This window comes from Macaca mulatta, chromosome 17, assembly GCF_049350105.2.
Source record: "Macaca mulatta isolate MMU2019108-1 chromosome 17, T2T-MMU8v2.0, whole genome shotgun sequence".
Classification (NCBI taxonomy): Eukaryota; Metazoa; Chordata; class Mammalia; order Primates; family Cercopithecidae; genus Macaca; species Macaca mulatta.
In genome coordinates, this window is record NC_133422.1 from 24,668,688 (window position 1) to 24,689,060 (window position 20,373).

Consider the following 20,373-nt stretch of genomic DNA (forward strand, 5'->3'; position numbering starts at 1 on the left):
TTTTCCAAGGAACCCAAAATCACTAAGCCAAGGGAGTCAAGCTGAGAACTTTCAGGCAAACCTGCCTCCCATTTTATTTCCTGAATAAGAGAGCCGCAAAGATTAAAAAAAAAAAAAAAAAAAAAAAGCTACATACCTTGCTCATAATTTGCCCACAAGGAAATTCCTACTTCCACAAGGAAGGGCTCATCAGAAACTCAAAAGAATGCAACTGTTTGTCTCTTATCCACCTATGACCTGGAAGCCCCGCCCCCACCTCGAGTTGTCTCGCCTTTCTGGACCCAACCAACGTCCATCTTACACATATTGGTGGATGTCTCATGTCTCCCTAAAATGTATAAAACCAAGCTGTGCCCCGACCACCTTGGACACATGTCATCAGAACTTCCTGAGGCTGTGTCACGGGTGCGTGTCCTCAACCTTGGCAAAATACATTTTCTGAATTGGTTGAGACCTGTCTCAGATATTTTGGGTTCACATAAGGAAACAGGAAGCAGGAATCTGGTGTCTATTTCTTTTTCCCAGCACAATGTGAGCACAGTTCTAGGCTGTGTTTGTCTTGTGAGTCCTTCCTGGCTCCCCTCAGGCACTGGCTTTCTCTCCTCTCTCCGCCTTCTCTTTCTGGATCCACTAGGGGATAGCTAGAAGTGTGGGAAACTCCTGAGGACGCAACTCTACCTAGTGGTGGCCAAATCTATTGGATAAACATGTATGTACCCATCTTTTTAACCTATGTGTGTTTTGCTAGTATGGAGTGTTCTAAGTAGAAGTAAATTCTTAATTTGTTTGTTCTTTAATATAATTTATTTGTTTATTTATTTTTGAGTCAGTCTGATTCTGTTGCCCAGGCTGGAGTGCAATGACACGATCTCGGCTCACTGCAATCTCGGCCTCCCAGGTTCAAGCGATTCTCCTGCCTCAGCCTCCCGAGTAGCTGGGATTACAGGCACCTGCCACCACACTTGGCTAGTTTTTTGTATTTTTAGTAGAGAAGGGGTTTTGCCCTGTTGCCCAGGCTGGTCTCAAACTCCTGACCTCAAGTGATCCACCCGCCTCGGTCTCCTAAAATGTTGGGATTACAGGCGTGAGCCACCGCGCCCGACCTTTTTTTTATTTTATTTTATTTTAATGTTTATCTACAAGATCGAGACGGGGATCTCACTATCTTGTTGGTTTCAAACTCTTGGGCTACAGGGATCCTCTAGCGTCGGCTTCCCAAAGTGCTGGGATTAGTGGGCGTGAGCCACCGCGCCGGCCTATTAATAAAATCGGATGAACTTGCACTTTCTCAGTCAGCGGGTATTATTTAGTACTCACCTCCACTTCGCGGTAGGGAGCTGCATTACATTCTCCCGCGTTGCAAAGGGGGCTGGTGAGCGCGGCTTGCTTGACATCCCTCCACACCCCGCCGAGGGCGTTGGCTGCAGTTACGGTTTTGCCAAATGTCCGGCAGAGGGCGCTGCGAACACGCTGCTCCAGCCGCCGGGCAAGGGAGCGCGGAATGATGTTCCCAGTGACCACAGTCAGAGGCCTCAGCGCATTCCTAGGACGCTTTCCAGCTGCTGGGGTGGCTTCACACCCCGGTAAAGAGCATGGTTTCCAAGTTCCCGCTGAGTATTGGGATCTGGAGAGCTTTTGAAAAACAAGGACTTCTGGGCGGCACTCTCAAAGATTCTGGTTCCACAGGAATTGGGCGGGCCCTGGACCCTCTTGAAGACGTTTCCCGTTGATTTTGATGATCAGGAGGTTTGGGGCCCATTTGTGGGAACTCCCCAAGGCGACTGGGGAGCTGAAGGAGAGAGGAGGACACAAACCTGGTTTCCACTCCCAACCCTGTTGCTTTTTAGCTGCGCGATCTTTCTGTGTACTACCCCCAACCCCCGGCATCACAGCTTGTAAAATGAAGCTAATAATAAAGATAGAGCTAGGCCAAGCCCTGTGGCTCAGGCTGTAACCCAGCATTTTGGGAGGCTGAGGTGGGAGGATCACCTGAGGCCAGGAATTGGAGACCAGCCTGGCCAACATGGTGAAACTCTGTCTCTACTAAAAACACAGAAATTAGCCAGGCATGTGGCACGCACCTGTAATCCCAGCTACTTGGGAGGCCAAGATGCCAGAATTGCTTGAGCCTGGGAGGCAGAGGCTGCAGGGAGCTGAGATCGAGCCACTGCACTCCAGCCTGGGCGACAGGGCCCGATTCCGTCTCAAAAAAAAAAAAAAAAGAAAGAAAGAAAAGAAAGAAATAAATTTTGGAATTATCACTTTGGCTAAGTGAATGACTATCATTTTACAGTGGCCTGTGATCCTAGGGTCTTAGGCACAGGGGATACAGCAATGAGCAAACATGCATTCTGATGGAGAAACACGGACAATCACAACCACACAAATAAGCAAGATAATTTCCCGTAGAGATAAGAGCTTTGAGGAAACCAGAACGCAGGAATGTGATAGAAAGTGGCTGGGAACAGGGAGCTGAAGCTGGTGGGTCCAAGAATTCCTCTCCAGGGAGCTGACATTTGAGCAGTGATCTGGACAATGAAAAAGCGCTGACCGCACCTCCAGGTGAGGAGAAGAGCTTTCTGGAGAGAGGAAAAAGCAAGCTATCAAAAACCCCAAGGAGTGAGTTTGGTGTGTTCAGAGAACCGGAAGGAGGGAACGCCATGAAAGAGGCCAGTAGCATGTGCTGGGCGGAGAGGGAGCTGGCCTCTTAGCCCGTGGAGAGAGAAAGCGGGAACTAAAGCCAGCACCCACTGGAAAGGCTGCGTCTGGAGAGGGAGGGAGGGCAGCTGCGGGTTGGTCAAGCTGCTGGAAGGCCCTCCCCAGGCCATGCGAACACAGGGAGCTACTCTCCCTGTCCTCAAGACAAATGCCACAGAGGCAGAGAGGACTGGGGATGGGGGGATATGGAAAATAGCTGCATAGCTTTAAGAGGTGGGTGGTGCCATTTAACTCATTTCACACAGGAGGCACTGAACTAGGGCACACTGAATGATGGCCCCCATCTCAATTTCCTTCCAGCCCTGCTCCTCGCTTGTGTGCATCCATGCCACGTGCTTTCCCGCATCCGTGCCCCCTGCTTTCCCGCAGCCATGCCCCCTCGCTTTCCCGCATTCATGCCCCTCGCTTTTCCGCACCCGTGCCCCCTGCTTTCCAGCTTCCGTGCCCCCTGCTTTCCCGCTTCCGTGCCCCCACTTTCCCGCTTCTGTGCCCCCAGATTCCCGCATCCGTGCCCCTTGCTTTCCCTGTAAGTTCTCAGGGCTTTATTTCCATTGAAATTAAAACCCAGTTCCCTTTAGTGTAACTGTCTATTACTAGTACGTGCCTAGTTTCTTTCTCCTTTGTATTAAGTGACACCATCTGGCCCTCCCAGTCACCTCGGGCTCATGTTTCCTGTGGATGGCTTCCCAAGGGGCGGGGGCTCCTGAGCAGCATGTCTTGTGACACAACTTAGTTAGGATTGTATTTCATTCTGCATTTTACACACAGATGACTTCAGCTTTGGGTTCTAAAAGAAAGAAAAGCAGACCCTCTTCCCTTTAGGACTAAGTTGAGTGACCATTTATTTTACACGTCTTACTAGACACTGTCTGGAAAAGAATCTGGACAGACTCATTCCCTTCATTCTTCTGAGTACATAAGCTCCTACTCTGGTGTCAAGCCCTGGGGACTAGAATTCTGTCTTTAAACTTCAGGAAGTCACAGTAGAATCACAATGTCAGACACAGTCTACGAAGCGCTTCCCATATGTTACCTCATTTGATCTTTGTAATCAAACCCGCAGGTGGGGTTTGGCGGGTATGATAGTCTCCTTGTATGTTGCTGGGTTAGAGAAGGTCAGTGACTTGTTTAAGGTCACACTGCTGGTTCCTGGAAGAACTGGGCCTAACAGGCCTGTTGGCTCTGTTTTCATCCCTCTGGAATCTTTTTCTTTCTTTTTTTTTTTTTTTCTGAGACAGAGTCTTGCTCTGTAGCCCAGGCTAAAGAGTGCAGTGGCACGATCTCAGCTCACTGCAAGCTCTGCCTCCCGAGTTCACACCATTCTCCTGCCTCAGCCTCCTGAGTAGCTGGGACTACAGGTGCCCGCCACCATGCCTGGCTAATTTTTTTTGTATTTTTATTAGAGATGGGGTTTCACTGTGTTAGCCAGGGTAGTCTTGATCTCCTGACCTCGTGATCCACCTGTCTCGGCCTCTCAAAGTGCTGGGTGGGACTACAGGCATGAGCCACCGCACCTGGTCCCCTCTAGAATCTTAATCCTTAGCACTTCAGAGTGGTTGAATTCAAGATTGGGCTGCTTAGCAAACTGGTCCTTTAATTTATCAAATTGTATTGACATGTGAGCTGCATGACCACTGCTTGGACAGGGCTTCTCAGGTAGACAAGTTCTGTTTTCATAGCGAGGGAATGAACTTCCTGGGAGGCTGGACGGAAGTGAGGGAAGTGAATGATAAGCAGTCAGCTGGTCTACTCATAATATCCTCAACAGGGGCCACTTCCAGTGGTAGCCAGGTAAACTATCAGAATGACCTCCTGTAAATAACAACTCTAAGTGCAGAAAAATTACTTGAAGTCACTAAGAGATCAAAAGCCAGAATCTCAGAAAGGAGTCAATACTTGGAGGAAGGGAATGGTACTGGGTGAGTTTCCTGTTTTTTGTTTTGTTTTGTTTTGTTTTTTGTTTTTTTTGACAGTGTCTCACTCTGTTGCCTAGGCTGGAGTACAGTGGTGCCATTTCAGCTCACTGCAACCTCCGCCTCCCGGGTTCAAGCGATTCTCCTGCCTTAGCCTCCTGAGTAGCTGGGACTGCAGGCGCCCATCACCACGCCTGGCTAATTTTCGTATTTTTAGTACAGACAGGGTTTTGCCATGTTGGCCAGGCTGGTCTCGAACTTCTGATCTCAGATGATCTGCCCACCTTGGCCTCCCAAAGTGCTGGGATTACAGGTGTGAGCCACCATGCCCAGTCCAGACATTTATTTCTTACTGGGAAGTCCAGGATCAAGGTGCAGCAGACGTAGTTTCTGGGGAGGATGCTCTCTACTTGTCTTGCAAATGGCACCTTCTTGCTATGTCCTCACATTGCAGAGACAGAGAGAGAGAGAGAGAGAGAGAGACAGGTGGGGGGAGGGAGGGAAAAGGAGAGAGAGAACTGTGTTCTCTCTTCCTCTTGGTACAAAGCCACTAATCCCATCTGGGGACCCCACTCTCTTGACCTTGTCCTTAATCACTTCCCAAAGCCCACCCGCCCTGCAACTCCAAATACCATCATACTGGGGATTAGGGCTTCGACTTGTAAATTTTTATTACTACCCGTTATGAACTGAACACAATTCAGTCCATAGCAGGTAGTAATAAAAAATACAAGTGGTGCTCTTCACTTGTGGCAGCTGAGGAGCCTAAACTCTCGTGCCTGAAGCCTCCTTTCTGCTTCATTTACTTGAAAGGAACGCTGCAGACTAGCGAAGAACTGGCAAAAATTGTCATGGAGAAGCAATGATCCAAAGACAGCTTTGGGACCTGCTGGCTCAGGGAGACTGGCTAGATGTGACCACATGTGCCCAGAAGGTAGGAGATGCGTGTGATGCTCATTGTGTGTACCTTCTTGTCACTTCTGACAGAGCTGAACTTGAATTTGCTATCTCATTTCTGGAGACTCACATTTGAATATTTGCATATCTCTGGAATGGTGCCTCAGTCTGTTTTGTGCTACTATAACGCAAGACCACAGACTGAGTCATTCATAATGAGCAGAAAATTTATTTGGCTCATGGAGCAGCCTAGAACCCTACTATTAGATGTAGGAATTGAGTCAGATGGGTCAGATGGAAAATTGGCGAGGTAGAAGCATCAAAGTCAAATCAGTCATACATGGACTTCCCTAGTGGACTCATTGAAAACCAGACCTTCTGAGCTACCCTTGGTAGTGGCTCTGGAAGTGGCTTCTGAAGAGACCCCATTCTGCAACTCCCACGACTCTATCCACCAAGGGCCGGATGGCAGAAGTGTGCCCTGCAGTGCCCTCGGAAAGGCCCACTGAAACCGCAAACATTCCCTTTCTGCACTGCCATTTGATTCATGAAAACATATGGCTGGGAGAAGTTGAATATCCTATGTCACCTTTTAGTCCAACAATGTTATGGAGGCTTAGCATGGGCAGGCCTGGTGCCAGGTGATGGGGATGCACAGGGGAGCAGATCTGGCCCTGCACAAAGGAGCCCATATTTCTGGATAGTGGGGCGGAGGTGACACATGTCTATGTAACTGCAGTGTACAAAGATAGCAAAACAGTAAGATACAGGATAATTCAAGGTCTGTCTATAGCTCATCCAACTGATATGATGACCAGTTACCAACAGGAATCTCTACACATTTCCTGCTATTGAGCCTATGGAGCATGATAAAAGAAATTTGAACCGGGTGTGGTGGCTCATGCCTGTAATCCCAGCACTTTGGGAGGCTGAGGTGGGTGGAAGAATTCTAGACCAGGCTGGCCAACATGACAAAACCCCGTCTCCACTAAAAATACAAAAAATTAGCCAGCCATGGTGGCAGGTGCCTGTAATCCCAGCTACTTGGGAGGCTGAGGCAGGCGCCACCCCAGCCAACATGGCACCATCCCAGCCAGCATAGTGCTATCCCAGAAAATATGGCACCACTCTAGGCAACATGGTACCACCCCAGCCTCAGGTATTCCTTTATAGCAAAACGAATGAACTAAGACACTGGCATAGCAATACAATTAATAAATATATATTGACTGAATGAAAGAACAAGCATGTTATCTTTCTGAAAGAATATATTTTTTACAACACAATCAAATCAATGCCTTAAACTAGACTGTCGTCACAGTTTTGACATACTTAAATTGGCTAAATCAAGAATAAGATTTTTTTGAGAATAAAGTATTGAGGAAATGAGATCTAGACAACCGGGTAATCTGCTGATCTGCATTCAATTTCTTTTTGGTGCCTAGTGAATTTCCTGTAAGTCTTAAAATTGGGTCATAAAGGAGATTACGCATGGTATCAGTTTAGTGCATTAAGCTCTAATTTCTAATTAGAAACCATGAAAAGTTATTGTCTGAAAGCCAGCTGGGCCCTGCCAGCAGTAAAGGAAAAAGAGATTGGGTAAAATAAACAGCCTAGCCAGATAAAATTGGGGCATCTGATGTCCACACTGGTCGAATTATCTGCTTGATGTTGTGATGACCAGAGACAATTGAACTCTCAGAGGCTTCATTTATTTAAACAATGAGAGGATGAGATAGAATATTTGTTCAAATTAACTATGAATTATGTGGTAAACGTAGCCTTTCATTTTTACATAAAGGCCTGATACTACAGTAGAAACCTACTCCAGAGAACTCTTTGACAGGTAACTGGGTTGTTACACTTGGGTGTGAAGGTATGGGCGCAAAAAGACTATATAGGCTGTGGGAGGCTGGATAATGGCCCCCAAAGATGCCCAGGTGCTAATGCCTGGAACCTGTGAGTGTTAACTCGTATGGTGAAAGAGACTCCACAGATGAAATTAAGTAAAGGATCTTGAGATGAGGGTGTTATCCTGGGTTACATGGGTAGGCTGCAGATGTCATCACAAGAGTCCTTATGAGACACAGACAGAGGGAGATTTGCCTGTAGAAAAGGAGATGACAGTGCGACAATGGAGGCCAAGATTAGAGCGACATACTTTGAAGATGGAAGGAGCCACAGCCAAGGAATAGGGACGTCACCAGAAGCTGAAAAAGGCAAAGAATGGCTTCTCCTCTCAGAGCCTCCAGAAGGAACCAGCCCTGCTAGCACCTTGATTTTGGCTTTAATGAAACTGATTTCAGACATCTGACCTCCAGAACTGGAAGACAGTACGCTTGTGTTGTTTTTGTTGGTTTGTTTTTTGAGACAGAGTCTCGCTCTGTTGCCCAGGCTGTAGTGCAATGGTGCGATCTCGGCTCACCGTAACCCCTGTCTCCTGGGTTCAAGTGATTCTCCTGCCTCAGCCTCCCGAGTAGCTAGGACTACAGGCGCACACCACCACGCCCGGCTAATTTTTGTATTTTTATTTATTTATTTATTTATTTATTTTTGGACAGAGTTTTGCTCTTGTTGCCCAGGCTGGAGTGCAATGGCGTGATCTCGGCTCACCGCAACCTCTGCCTCCTGGGTTCAAGTGATTCTCCTGCCTCAGCCTCCCTGTAGCTGGGATTACAGGCATGTGCCACCACGCCTGGCTAATTTTATATCTTTTGTAGAGATGAGGTTTCTCCATGTTGGTCAGACTGGTCTTGAACTCCTGACCTCAGGTGATCCGCCTGCCTCGGCCTCCCAAAGTGCTGGGATTAAAGGCATGAGCCACCAGGCACGGCCTCTTGTGTTGTTTTAAGCCACTAACTTTGTGACAATTTGTTACAGTGGCCACAGAAAATGAATACGTGTCCTTTCTGGGATTTCTTGGCTTCTGAGGAGTGGGAAGCAAAGCATCTAAGTTAGACGCAAGCTATGACGCTGTGCACATCGGCTGCTGCCCTGGCCTTGTCATCTGGGAAGCAGGACCTGAGGCAAAGGTTAGGACCTGAACAAATGGATTTAGGGGTGCAAGCCAGGGGTGGTGAGGGTGAGAGAAAAGGAGAAGTGAGGCAGACAAAGATGCCTAGATTTGCTGTGAGGACACTGCCTGGCCACCACTTTGCCATGAGTTGTGAGGAGACACAGCAGGTCGCTCAGCAGGCACGCATGCATCCACCCACAGAAAGGACTGCATAGATGGGCAGAGCAGTCCACAGAGCCAGAAAGCAGGGAAAGTGTCGTCTGGCTCCCTCCTATTCTCCATTTCCAACTGGTCAAGGTTCACTGTGGGTGGTTAACGCTCCAGAACCTCTGGTTTATTCCATCCAGCCCCTCCTCAGAGGTTGCCCAGGAGATCATATCCCAAAACTCACGTTATGTTGTTTTATTTATATCCAAAAATGAAGTTCAAGTTCACATAGTGATTGGATAAGGATCTAAGAGATCGAGTAGTTGCTGCAGGCCTCTTGAGGCCCAGGCTCAGAACATACTTCCAGTGTATTCTATTGGTCAAAGCAAATCCCAGGCCAGTCCAGATTTGGCCGATGTGATGACAGACTCCATCTCCTGATGGTTGAAGCTGCAGAGGCACCTTGCAAAGGAGCCTGGATACAGAGAGGGGAAAGATTGGGACAATTTTTACAAGTAATCTAGCAAGGAGTTAACCAGAACAAAGGAATGGGAAGGGGCCCAGGCAGAAAGCCCAGTGTGAAGACTGGGAGGTGTAAGCACTGCCGATGTGGCGAAGTGCTCCTGCCTTACCAGAGCTGAAGTTCTGCACGCCATGGTGTGGAGGAAGGAGAGACTGAAGCCAGAGAGGAAGGCAGGACCCAGGTCCAGAAGGCCCTTGGGTGCCATGCCAGGGCACTTGGATTTTCATTTGAAGACAGTAGGAATCACAAAGGGGAAGGAAATGAGCAGATTTGCATTGTGTGTGTGTGTGTGTGTGTGTGTGTGTGCGCGTGTGCGTGTGTGTATTTGTTGTTGTTGAGACAGGGTCTCACTATGTTGCCCAGACTGGTCTTGAACTCCTGGCCTCAAATAATCCTTCCACCTCAGCCTCCCAAACTTTTGGGATTACAGGCATGAGTCACCATGCCCAGCCAGATTTTCATTTTTGAAAGACCTTTGACCCGGATATGGAGAATAAGTTAGGTAATCCAGGCAGGTCCAGAGGCAGGAGGCCAGTGAGTCCTGGTGAGTTACAGCAGGGCAGGTATGGAGATGGTGGGGGCCTGATATAGTTTGGATGTTTCTTCTCTCCAAATCTCATGTTGAAATGTAATCCCCAGTGTTGGAGGTGGGACCTGATGGGAGGTATTGGTTCATGGGGGCGGATCCCTCATGAATGGCTTAGCACCATCCCCTTGGTGATGATGAGTGAGTTCATGGGAGAGCTGAGTGTTTTAGTTGGGCGTGGTGGCACGCACCTGTAGTCCCAGCTACTCGGGAGGCTGAGGCAGGGGAAGCGCTTAAAAACCCAGGAGGCAGAGCTTGCAGTGAGCTGAGATTGCGCCACTGCACTCCAGCCTGGTGACAGAGCGAGACTCCGTCTCAGAAAAAAAATAAAATAAAATAAATAAAAAGGAAGGGAGGGAGGGAGGGAGGGAGGGAAGGAAGGAGGGAAGGAAGGAGTGTCTGGCACCTCCCACCTTGCTCTCTTGCTCCCACTCTCACCAGGTCCCATTGCCTGCTGTCCCTTTGCCTTCCGCCCTGACTGTAAATTGTAAAGCTCCTGAGGTTCTTACCAGAAGCAGATGAGGGAGCCCTGCTTGTATAGCCTGAAGAACTATGGGCCAAACAAACCTTTTTCTTTTTTCTTTTTTTTTTTTTTTGAGACGAAGTCTTGCTCTGTTGCCCAGGCTGGAGTGCAGTGGCATGATCTCAGCTCACTGCAACCTCTGCCTCCCTGGTTCAAGTGATTCTCCTGCCTCAGCCTCCCAAGTAGCTGGGATTACAGGTGCGCACCACCACGCCTGGCTAATTTTTGTATTTGAGTAGAGATGGGGTTTTGCCAGGTTGGCTAGGATGGTCACAAACTCCTGACCTCAAGCCATCCACCTACCTCGGCTTCCAATAGTACTGGGATTACAGGTGTGAGCCACCGCACCCGGCCACAAACCTCTTTCTTAATAAATTACCCAGTCTTAGGTATTTTTTTATAGCAATGCAAGAATGGCCTAGCACAGGACCTGCTCAAGGGACATGTGGGAGGGGACACATTTTGGGTGCAGGAGGGAGACACGCTAATACTTGTGGATGGAGGTGAGGAAGACAATGGGTTAAAGATGACCCTGGAGCTCTGACTTGGACGACATAAGGAGCAGGATCAAAAAGAAGATGATGGGCTGAGGAATGGGGTTTTGTGGTCAGCAGTCAGGAAAGGAAGTGAAGAGTAGGATACTCAGAGAAGCGAGAGAAGCCCACATTGGTCTGGGATGACCGAAAGATGCCCTTCTTGTTCAGTTTAATATCAGGCCTATTATCAGAATTTTGTTATCCTGAATCACTCAACAGAAGGAATGGGAGTAATTAATGCCATTGCCGGCCCTCAAACTCCACTATTCGGGGCTCTTGATGCTGTGAAGCACAGTCCAGATTCAGTGTGTATTCAGGTGCTTCTCCCAGGCCTGCTGCCCTTGGCCTGGAAAAGTTGGGACAGAGTTGGAGTAGGGGCCCTGATACCACCATGTCCTGCCTTGTAAACTGGATCAATCAAACTAGTTCCAGAAACTTTCTCAGACCAAACAGTCTTGTTTTTGTTTTTTTTTTTTGGGGGGGGGATGGAGTCTCACTCTGTCACCCAGACTGGAGTGCAGTGGCGCAATCTCGGCTCACTGCAAGCTCCGCCTCCTGGCTTCACGCCATTCTCCTGCCTCAGCCTCCCAAGTAGCTGGGACTACAGGTGCCCACCACCACGCCCGGCTAATTTTTTGTATTTTTAGTAGAGACAGGGTTTCATCGTGTTAGCCAGGGTGGTCTCGATCTCCTGACCTCGTGATCCGCCTGCCTCGGCCTCCCAAAGTGCTGGGATTACAGGCGTGAGCCACTGCGCCCGGCCTAGACCAAACAGTCTTACGAGAATCTGATATATAAAATTCAGAATTCTTTCTTTCTTTCTTTCTTTCTTTCTTTCTTTCTTTCTTTCTTTCTTTCTTTCTTTCTTTCTTTCTTTCTTTCCTCTCTTTCTCTCTTTCTTTCTCTCTTTCTCTCTTTTCAGAAACAGAGTCTTGCTCTCTAGCCCAGGCTGTAGCAATTCTCCTGTCTCAGCCTCCCTAGTAACTGGAACTACAGTCACACACCACCATGCCTGGCTAATTTTTGTATTTTTAGTAGAGATGGGGTTTCCCCATATTGGTCAGGCTGGTTTTGAACTCCTGACCTCGTGATCCACCTGCCTCAACCTCCCAAAGTGCTGGGATTACAGGCGTGAGCCACTGCGCCCGGCCCAGAATACTACTTTCTTTATATTCAATGAATAATATAGAATAGATGGGAAACTTGTATCTGCTGCTCAGAGCATCCTTTCCCAATAAGCAAAGCTACACAGGTTATTGATTCATCATTAGGGTGCTTGTTAAATCTACATCCTGAGCCTCAATTTCTGTGTCTGGAAAATGGGGGCAATAATTCCTATCTTCCATGGTTTGTTACAAGGATAAAACAGAATAAAGTATTGTGAAAAGAAAGGAAACACTTGGGACCCCAACTCACTATGCCAAAAGAAAAAAATTAAGCTGAAAGCTGAGTAATGCAAGAAGCTACCTTTTAGGCCAGGCGCGGTGGCTCATCCTTTAATCTCAGCACTTTGGGATGCTGAGGTAGGCAGATCACTTGAGCCCAGGAGTTCAAGACCAGCCTGGGCAACATGGGGAAAATCCATTTCTACTAAAAAAATACAAAAATTAGTTGGGTGTGGTGGTGCACACTTGTGAGTCAAGAGCATGCCACTGCACTCTAGCCTGGGCAACAGAGGGAGACCCTGTCTCAAAAAAAAAAAAAAAAAGGAGTGGGGAGGCAGGTGCGGTGGCTCACACCTGTAATCCCAGCACTTTGGGAGGCCGAGGCAGGCGGATCACGAGGTCAAGAGTTTGAGACCAGCCTGGCCAGCATGGTGAAACCCCGTCACTACTAAAAATACAAAAATTAGCCAGATGTGGTGGTGGGTGCCTATAATCCCAGCTACTCGGGAGGCTGAGGCAGGAGAATTGCGTGAACCCAGGAGGCAGAGCTTGCAGTGAGCCGAGATGGTGCCACTGCACTCCATCCTGGGTGACAGAGCAAGACTCTGTCTCAAAAAAACAAAACAAAACAAAACAACAACAAAAAGAAGCTGCCTTTTCTTTTGTTCCTAAGAGACAGCTACAGATAAGGGGTTAAATATCTCCACAGGTAGCTATTCTATGTTCCCTTTATCTTCTGTAAAATGTTGATTTACTGATGCCAGGTAAATATGTAATTGACAATTCCCCTACCTGCTCCTTCCCTCTTGCAACATGTGGATTCAGTAATGTGACTATAACCTCCCTCTTTTCACTCCAGCGCACGCTCCCCCTGTAAATATTTGAAGCCCTCAAAATCATCTCTGAAGAAAGACACATACCAGAGACTGTTTCTGTGATTCCTTGTTTATTTCTTCCAGGAATGTTCTTAACCTTGGCAAAATAAGCTTCCAAATTGATTGAGACCTGTCTCAGATACTTTTGGTTTACCGTATGTAACACACATAGCACACAGACATTAATATATGTGCTGTGGGCCCAAGAATTAATTGCTGAGGTACATTTTTTTATTTTTAAAAATGTGTACTACGTAAAAGAGACAGAATCTCAATATGTTGCCCAGGCTGGTCTTGAACTCCTGGGCTCAAGTGATCCACTCGCCTCGGCCTCCCAAAGTGCTGGGATTTCAGGCGTGAGCCACAATGCCCAGCCCTGAAATACATTTTCAATTGAGTATGTGTAATTTTATAATTAATAACAATACGAATAGCTTTATCAGTGAACCAACCTTTTTTTTTTCTTTTTTCTTTTTTACCAAATACCCAGACTTCAAAGAGAGAACCAAACTTTTGGCAACCAGACTAACTAGTTCAGAAGTTAGAAAAATTGGACTCTGGCTGGGTGTGGTGGCTCACGCCTGTAATCCCAGCACTTTGGGAGGCCGAGGCAGGTGGATCATGAAGTCAGGAGATCGAGACCATCCTGGCTAACACGGTGAAACCCCATCTCTATTAAAAAAATACAAAAAAATATATATATATATTAGCCGGGCGTGGTGGTGGGCGCCTGTAGTCCCAGCTACTTGGGAGGCTGAGGCAGGAGAATGGTGTGAACCCAGGAGGCAGAGCTTGCAGTGAACTGAGATCTCGCCACTGCACTCCAGCCTCGGCGACAGAGCGAGACTCCATCTTAAAAAAAAAAAAGGCAAGAAAAATCGGACCCTTACCAAGGTTAATTTTGAGTGATTAGCAAAAGCAACACATAAGAAAAGACATATATGTCCATCCAAGCTGTCCTATAAAATCCTCCTTGAGTTAACATTTTACTTGGTATAGTGTAATTCTTGGTATTAAACCTTAGAATTGTATGATCTCGCTTTGTTTTCTACTAAGTCCCTGGAAACGTTTAAAAAAATATCCTCATAAGCTGAATTCCACAGTGGCATTTGCATTTTATTGCCTCTGTCAGCTCTAACTACTTACGCCAGGGTCACCTCCCAATGAATAGTGGCTCATGATTCAGTTTACTGTACAAAGTAGCTATTCGGCCTTGGGACTTTTTAAGTTTGGAAGAATTATTCTGAAGGTATTTTCTTCAGTCATCTGGAGTGATTCCCAGGGAATCTTAATTCCATTTCATTGCCCTCCTGGAGTCTTGCTGTTTTCTCTTGACTGTTCCGGGTTTTTCTGGAGGTGAGAAATGTTACTGGAGGGTAGTGTTAAAGGTCAGAAGATGAACAGATGCAAGGTCAGGATGAGTCTGGAGGGAGTTGAGGAAAAGAAAGCTCTTTGGCAAAATTCTAGAGTCTTTCTCAGACAACAAGTATTATTGGACCGCAATTATGTTCAAAATATTGTGCTTAGGGCAAGCAGGGTATCTCATGCATGTAACCTCAGCATTTTGAGGTGGGAAGACCACTTTTGCCCAGGAGTTAAGAGACCGGCCTGGGCAACGTAGGAAGACCTCATCTCCACAAATAATAAGAGAAAAATTAGCCTGGTGTGGTGGTGCCCACCTGTGGTCCCAGCTACTTGGGAGGCTGAGGTGGGAGAATTGCTTGAGCCTGGCGGTTGAGGCTGCAGTGAGCCATGATTGTGTCACTGCACTCTAGCCTTGGCAACACAGCAAGACCCTATCTCAAAAATAAAATAAAATAAAAATAAAAATATTGTGCTCACTGATGTGAAAGAGAAGCATCAAGACATGATATCAACACTAGATTTGAGATATGAGATATAAACTTATTAAAGTTAAATAATACAAGAGATGTACCAAGATAGGTTGATTGTCAATATTAATTACTGAATAATAGCATCAATAAAACCTTTTATGGAGTTAGATTTATTCATTCATAACATACTTGGTTCTAGGCATCTAAGCCCTAGGTTTCTTGGTGAACAAACAATTTGTTGAGCCTTTCTTTTTTTTTTTTTTTTTTTTTTTTTTTGAGACGGAGTCTTGCTCTGTCGCCCAGGCTGGAGTGCAGAGACATGATCTCGGCTCACTGCAAGCTCCACCTCCCGGGTTCACACCATTCTCCTGCCTCAGCCTCCCGAGTTGCTGGGACTATAGGCACCCGCCACCACGCCCGGTTAATTTTTTGTATTTTTTAGTAGAGATGGAATTTCACCATGTTAGCCAGGATGGTCTCAATCTCCTGACCTAGTGATCCAACCTCCTCGGCCTCCCAAAGTGCTGGGATTACAGGTGTGAGCCACTGCGCCCGGCCTGTTGAGCCTTTCTAGAGGGTGGGAAGTTTGACTGTGTGAACTCCAAATATGTGAGATACTGGTTTCTTAGTCAATTTATAGAGTGCCAATGTAAGGGACGTGTCCGTGTCACAGCCTCAGGAGGTCCTGACATGTGCCCGAGGTGGGCACAGCTTGGTTTTATATATTTTAGGGAGACATGAGACATCAGCCAATATATGTAAGATGTACATTGGTTCAGTCCTGAAAGGCGAGACAACTCAAATTGGGAAGCGGGCTTCCAGGTCATAGGTAGGTAAGAGACAAACAGTTGCATTCTTTTGAGTTTCTGATGAGCCTTTCCAAAGGAACAATCAGATATGCATTTATGTCAGTAAGCAGAGGGATGACTTTGAGTTCTGTCTGTCCTTTGTCCACAGGAATTTATCTTAGTAGCTAATATTTTTTTTGAAATAGAATGGGAGGCAGGTTTGCCCTAAGCAGTTCTCAACTTGACTTTTCCCTTTGGCTTACTGATTTGAGGGTCTTGAGATTTATTTTCCTTTCACAGCTGGGCCTTCAATAACAGGTTAAAGGAAGAAAGTGGGAAATGACAGTGTGAAAAATCCAAGATGAATTTATGGGACTGTATGCAAATAATTTGAATTTTTTCTTCCCAACGGATCTGCTGGACCAGGAGCCTTTTTTTCTTTTTCTTTTTTTTTTTTTTTTTGAGACGGAGTCTTGCTCTGTCGCCCAGGATGGAGTGCAGTGGCCGGATCTTGGCTCACTGCAAGCTCCGCCTCCCGGGTTCACTCCATTCTCCTGCCTCAGCCTCCCGAGTAGCTGGGACTATAGGCGCCCGCCACCTCGCCCGGCTAGTTTTTTGTATTTTTTAGTAGAGACGGGGTTTCACCGTGTTAGCCAGGATGGTCTTGATCTCCTGACGTCGTGATCCGCCCGTCTCGGCCTCCCAAAGTGCTGGGATTACAGGCTTGAGCCACCGCGCCCGGCCCCAGGAGCCTTTTAAGAGATGAAATGAAAGGGAATTGTTCAGAGGTTTAATTTTTAACAGCGCAGCTCTGAGCTCTCCAAAATAAGGTCAATTGCTTTCACTGTCTTGTCAGAAAAGGTCTGTTATGCGGAAACCTGGCCTGACATGCAGGATAAAGGTCAGGGACAAGCTTGGGGCACGTAATGAAAAGCTGGAAGCAGAGTGGGAATGATGGCGCTTTGAACCCAGCCCCTCTGCAGTGTCGAGATCAACAACCATGGGACCTGCACCAGCGATGTCACCTCCCAGACACCCTGGATTCCAACTGAGGGAGTCAGTGTCTCTGCTGAGCTGGGATGGCTTTTCCTGTTACAACCAGGACACCAGGAGCTGCAGGGTCCTATAGGGGTGGGAGACTCAAGTGAATAGACCTTGTCCCACTGAACTGCCTTTGCAAAAATTGTAACTGAGGGAATTATGACAGTGAAAGAGACCTGACTGAACCGACTCCATCTTGCTTCTAACCTCCAAGCTATCCTTGCTCATTACTGGTCAAACTAACTTTGGGAGGAAGTTAGTTTATACTTTAACTTTGAAGCAAAGATGATAACAGCCCTTTTCCAAAACAGACTCCCTTCTTGCCTGGGGACCAGTCTACTTTTGTGGGACTAACAAATTAGCTACAAGATTAGAAATTATGGTTTAGGGCCAGGTCCGGTGGCTCATGTCTGTAATCCCAGCACTTTGGGAGGCCGAGGCGGGTGGATCACCTGAGTCAAGAGTTCGAGACCAGCCTGGCCAACATGGTGAAACCCTGTCTTTACTAAAAATACAAAAATTAGCCAGGTGTGGTGGCGGGCGCCAGTAATCCCAGCTACTCGGGAGGTTGAGGCAGGAGAATTGCTTGAACCTAAGAGGTGAAGTTTTCGGCGAGTTGAGATCGCGCCACTGAACTCCAGCCTGGGCGACAAGCGAGACTCTGTCTCAAAAAACAAACAAACAAACAAACAGAAAATAATTATGGTTTGGGAGTCATGCATCCTGAGGCTTCAAGATTCTCAACCTCCCCAAATTGCTTCTAGGAATAACATCACTGTTGTAAAGTCTAAAATCAGGGCTTGAGCTTTTTTGCAGACCCTTCATTCCCATGCATCACTGACACCACCCAGACCCATAATCAGGCTCATCTGGTCTTGTGGCCCCCACCCAGGAACTGACTCAGTGCAAGAGGACAGGTTCGACTCCCTCCCTGTGATTTCATCTCCCACCCGACCAATCAGGACTCCCCACTCCCTTGTCTCCTACCTGCCACGTTATCCTTAAAAACCCCAACCCCAGAGTTTTCGGGGAGAATGTTGTGAGTAATAATAAAACTCAGGTCTCCCATACAGCCGGCTCTGTGTGAATTAAACTCTTTCTCCATTGTAATTCCCCTGTCTCAGTAAATCAGCTTTATCTAAGCAGCGGGTAAGGAGAACCTACTGGGCAGTTACACCAGCCATCACTGCACCTGATAGGATTCGGTTCCCTGGGGCTCAGTAGGACTTACCTTGGCTTTGAGAAGGGTGGTGGAGAGAGGGCCAGTGAAATCACCTTTGCAAAAATTATAACAGTGAGAGAATTATAGCAGTGGGGGAGATCTGATCTAACCAACTCCCTCTTGCCTATAGCCTTCAAGCTGCCTTAGTTTTTACTGGGCCAAGCTAACTGTGGGAGATACTCAATAATAGACCTTCCCCAAAACTCAACTGCCTATGTAAAGCTACTGAGAGACCACCAGGCTAGGCAGAGGAGAGGAGCCTGAATTCTGCTAAGGTGTAGACATAAACCACTGCTACCCATCATTCTGGAAGTCACAAGATATGCAACTTCCGCAATGCCTCCTGCAAATAACATCACTACTGTAGAACCTAAGACTGGCTTTTTGAGATGCCTTTTCAGGTTTTTTGCATGTCTAATGCCGATGATGGTTCCACTTGGACCCACCAACCACTCCTGTGGCCCCACCCAAAGCAAATCGGCACACAGGAGGACCATTTCCTACACCCCTGCGATGGCACCCCCAACCAATCAGCAGCAAGCACCCGCTTCCTCCCCCAAACTACCTTTGAAAAACTCCTAACCTCCAGGCCTTGGACAAGATTGATTTGCGTGATGATGCCTCTCCCACGTGGTGTGGCTGGCCTCAGGTGAATTAAATGCTTTCTTTACTGCAGTGCTGTGGTCTCCGTGAGTTGATTTTGTTTGTATAGCTGGCAGGAAGAACCTATCAGGTATTCAGCACGAGTGGGAAGAGAGTCCCCCGTCTTAAAGGAAGCAGGAAACATAGAGGTCACTCAGGCTCACCAGGATCACCTGGCTTTCGGTGACAGAGCTAACCCTCATCTCTACCATGCTTTCTTGTCTTTTGGGGAAACATGTTATCGCTCAACTCCTGACCAACTGTGTGCCAGGAACGATCCTCAGTAATCTCCTCTTCAGTGTGTCTCTGATGCTATCATTTGCCTTTTTCTTCCTCTCCAAATCATGTCTTTATCCCCCTTTCCCCTTCACTTCGTTCTCGGAAGAAAAGTCAGTATCCTTCATTTCAAAGTTTATCCTATTTGTCCTGCCTTAGTTCAGGTTACTGTGGCAAATTACCACAGACTGGGTGGCTTAAACAACAAACATTTGTTTCTCATGGTTCTGGAGGCTGGAAGTTCAAGATCAGAGTGCTAGCGCGGCCAGGTTCTTTCTTTCTTTTGGTTTGTTTTAGATTCAGGGGGTACATGTGCGTGTTTCTTACATGGACATACTGCATACCGGTGGGGATTGGGCTTTAATGTATCCATTACTCAAATCGTGAACATGGTTCCTGATAGGTAATTTTTCTTTCTTTTTTTTTTTTTTTTTTTTTTTTTTGAGATGGAGTCTTGCTCTGTCGCCCAGGCTGGAGTGCAGTGGCGCAATCTACGCTCACTACAAGCTCCGCCTCCCGGGTTCACACCATTCTACTGCCTCAGCCTCCCGAGTAGCTGGGACTACAGGTGCCTGCCACCACGCCCGGGTAATTTTTTTGTATTTTTAGTAGAGACAGGGTTTCACTGTGTTAGCCAGAATGGTTTCGATCTCCTGACCTCGTGATCCGCCCGTCTTGGTCTCCCAAAGTGCTGGGATTACGGGCGTGAGCCACTGCGCCCGGCCTAGGTAATTTTTCAACTTCACTCCCCTCCCAACCTCCACCCTTTTGGAGTTGCCAGTGTCTATTATTTCTGCTTATGCCAAGGCTGGTTGTTGGTGAAGGCCCTTTTCCTTGTTCACAGATAGCTACTTTCTGCTTGTTCTCATCTGGCAGAGAGTAGAGAGAGGAAGCAAGCTCTCTCCTGTCTCTTTTTTTTTTTTTTGATGGAGTCTCACTCTGTTGCCCAGGCTGGAGTGCAGTGGTGCGATCTTGGCTCACTGCAACCTCTGCCTCCTGGGTTCAAGCCATTCTCCCGCCTCAGCCTCCCAAGTAGCTGGGATTACAGGTGCGTGCCACCATGCCCAGCTAATTTGTGTATTTTTAGTAGAGACGGGGTTTTACCATGTTGGCCAGGCTGGTCTCAAACTCCTAACCTCAGGTGATCTGCCTGCCTTGGCCTCCCAAAGTGCTGGGATTATAGGTATGAGCCACCACACCTGGCCCTATTATTATTATTATTTTTAAAGTGTCATCTCTCCCAGGAAGATTTCTTTTTTCTTGCTCGGCCGCCCAGGCTGGAGTGCAATGGTGCAATATCCGCTCATCGTAACCTCCGCCTCCTGGTTCAAGCAATTCTCCTGCCTCAGCTTCCTGAGTAGCTGAGATTACAGGCGCCTGCCACCATGCCTGGCTAATTTTTTTTTTTTTTTTTTTAGTAGAGACAGGGTTTCACCATTTTGGCCAGGCT

General features: G+C 47.3%; 1 protein-coding gene across 4 annotated transcripts in view; it reads left to right on the forward strand.

The window, feature by feature from the left end:
• The window catches only part of SLC25A30 (solute carrier family 25 member 30), a 78,198-nt gene that overhangs the window by 13,746 nt on the left and 44,079 nt on the right, over window positions 1-20,373 (forward strand). For all 4 annotated transcript variants that reach the window (XM_077974326.1, XM_028837281.2, XM_015121015.3 and 1 more), the window contains exon 3: window positions 5,445-5,565. The gene's annotated coding sequence lies outside the window, so the exon portion shown is untranslated. The remainder of the gene's footprint in view (window positions 1-5,444; window positions 5,566-20,373) is intronic.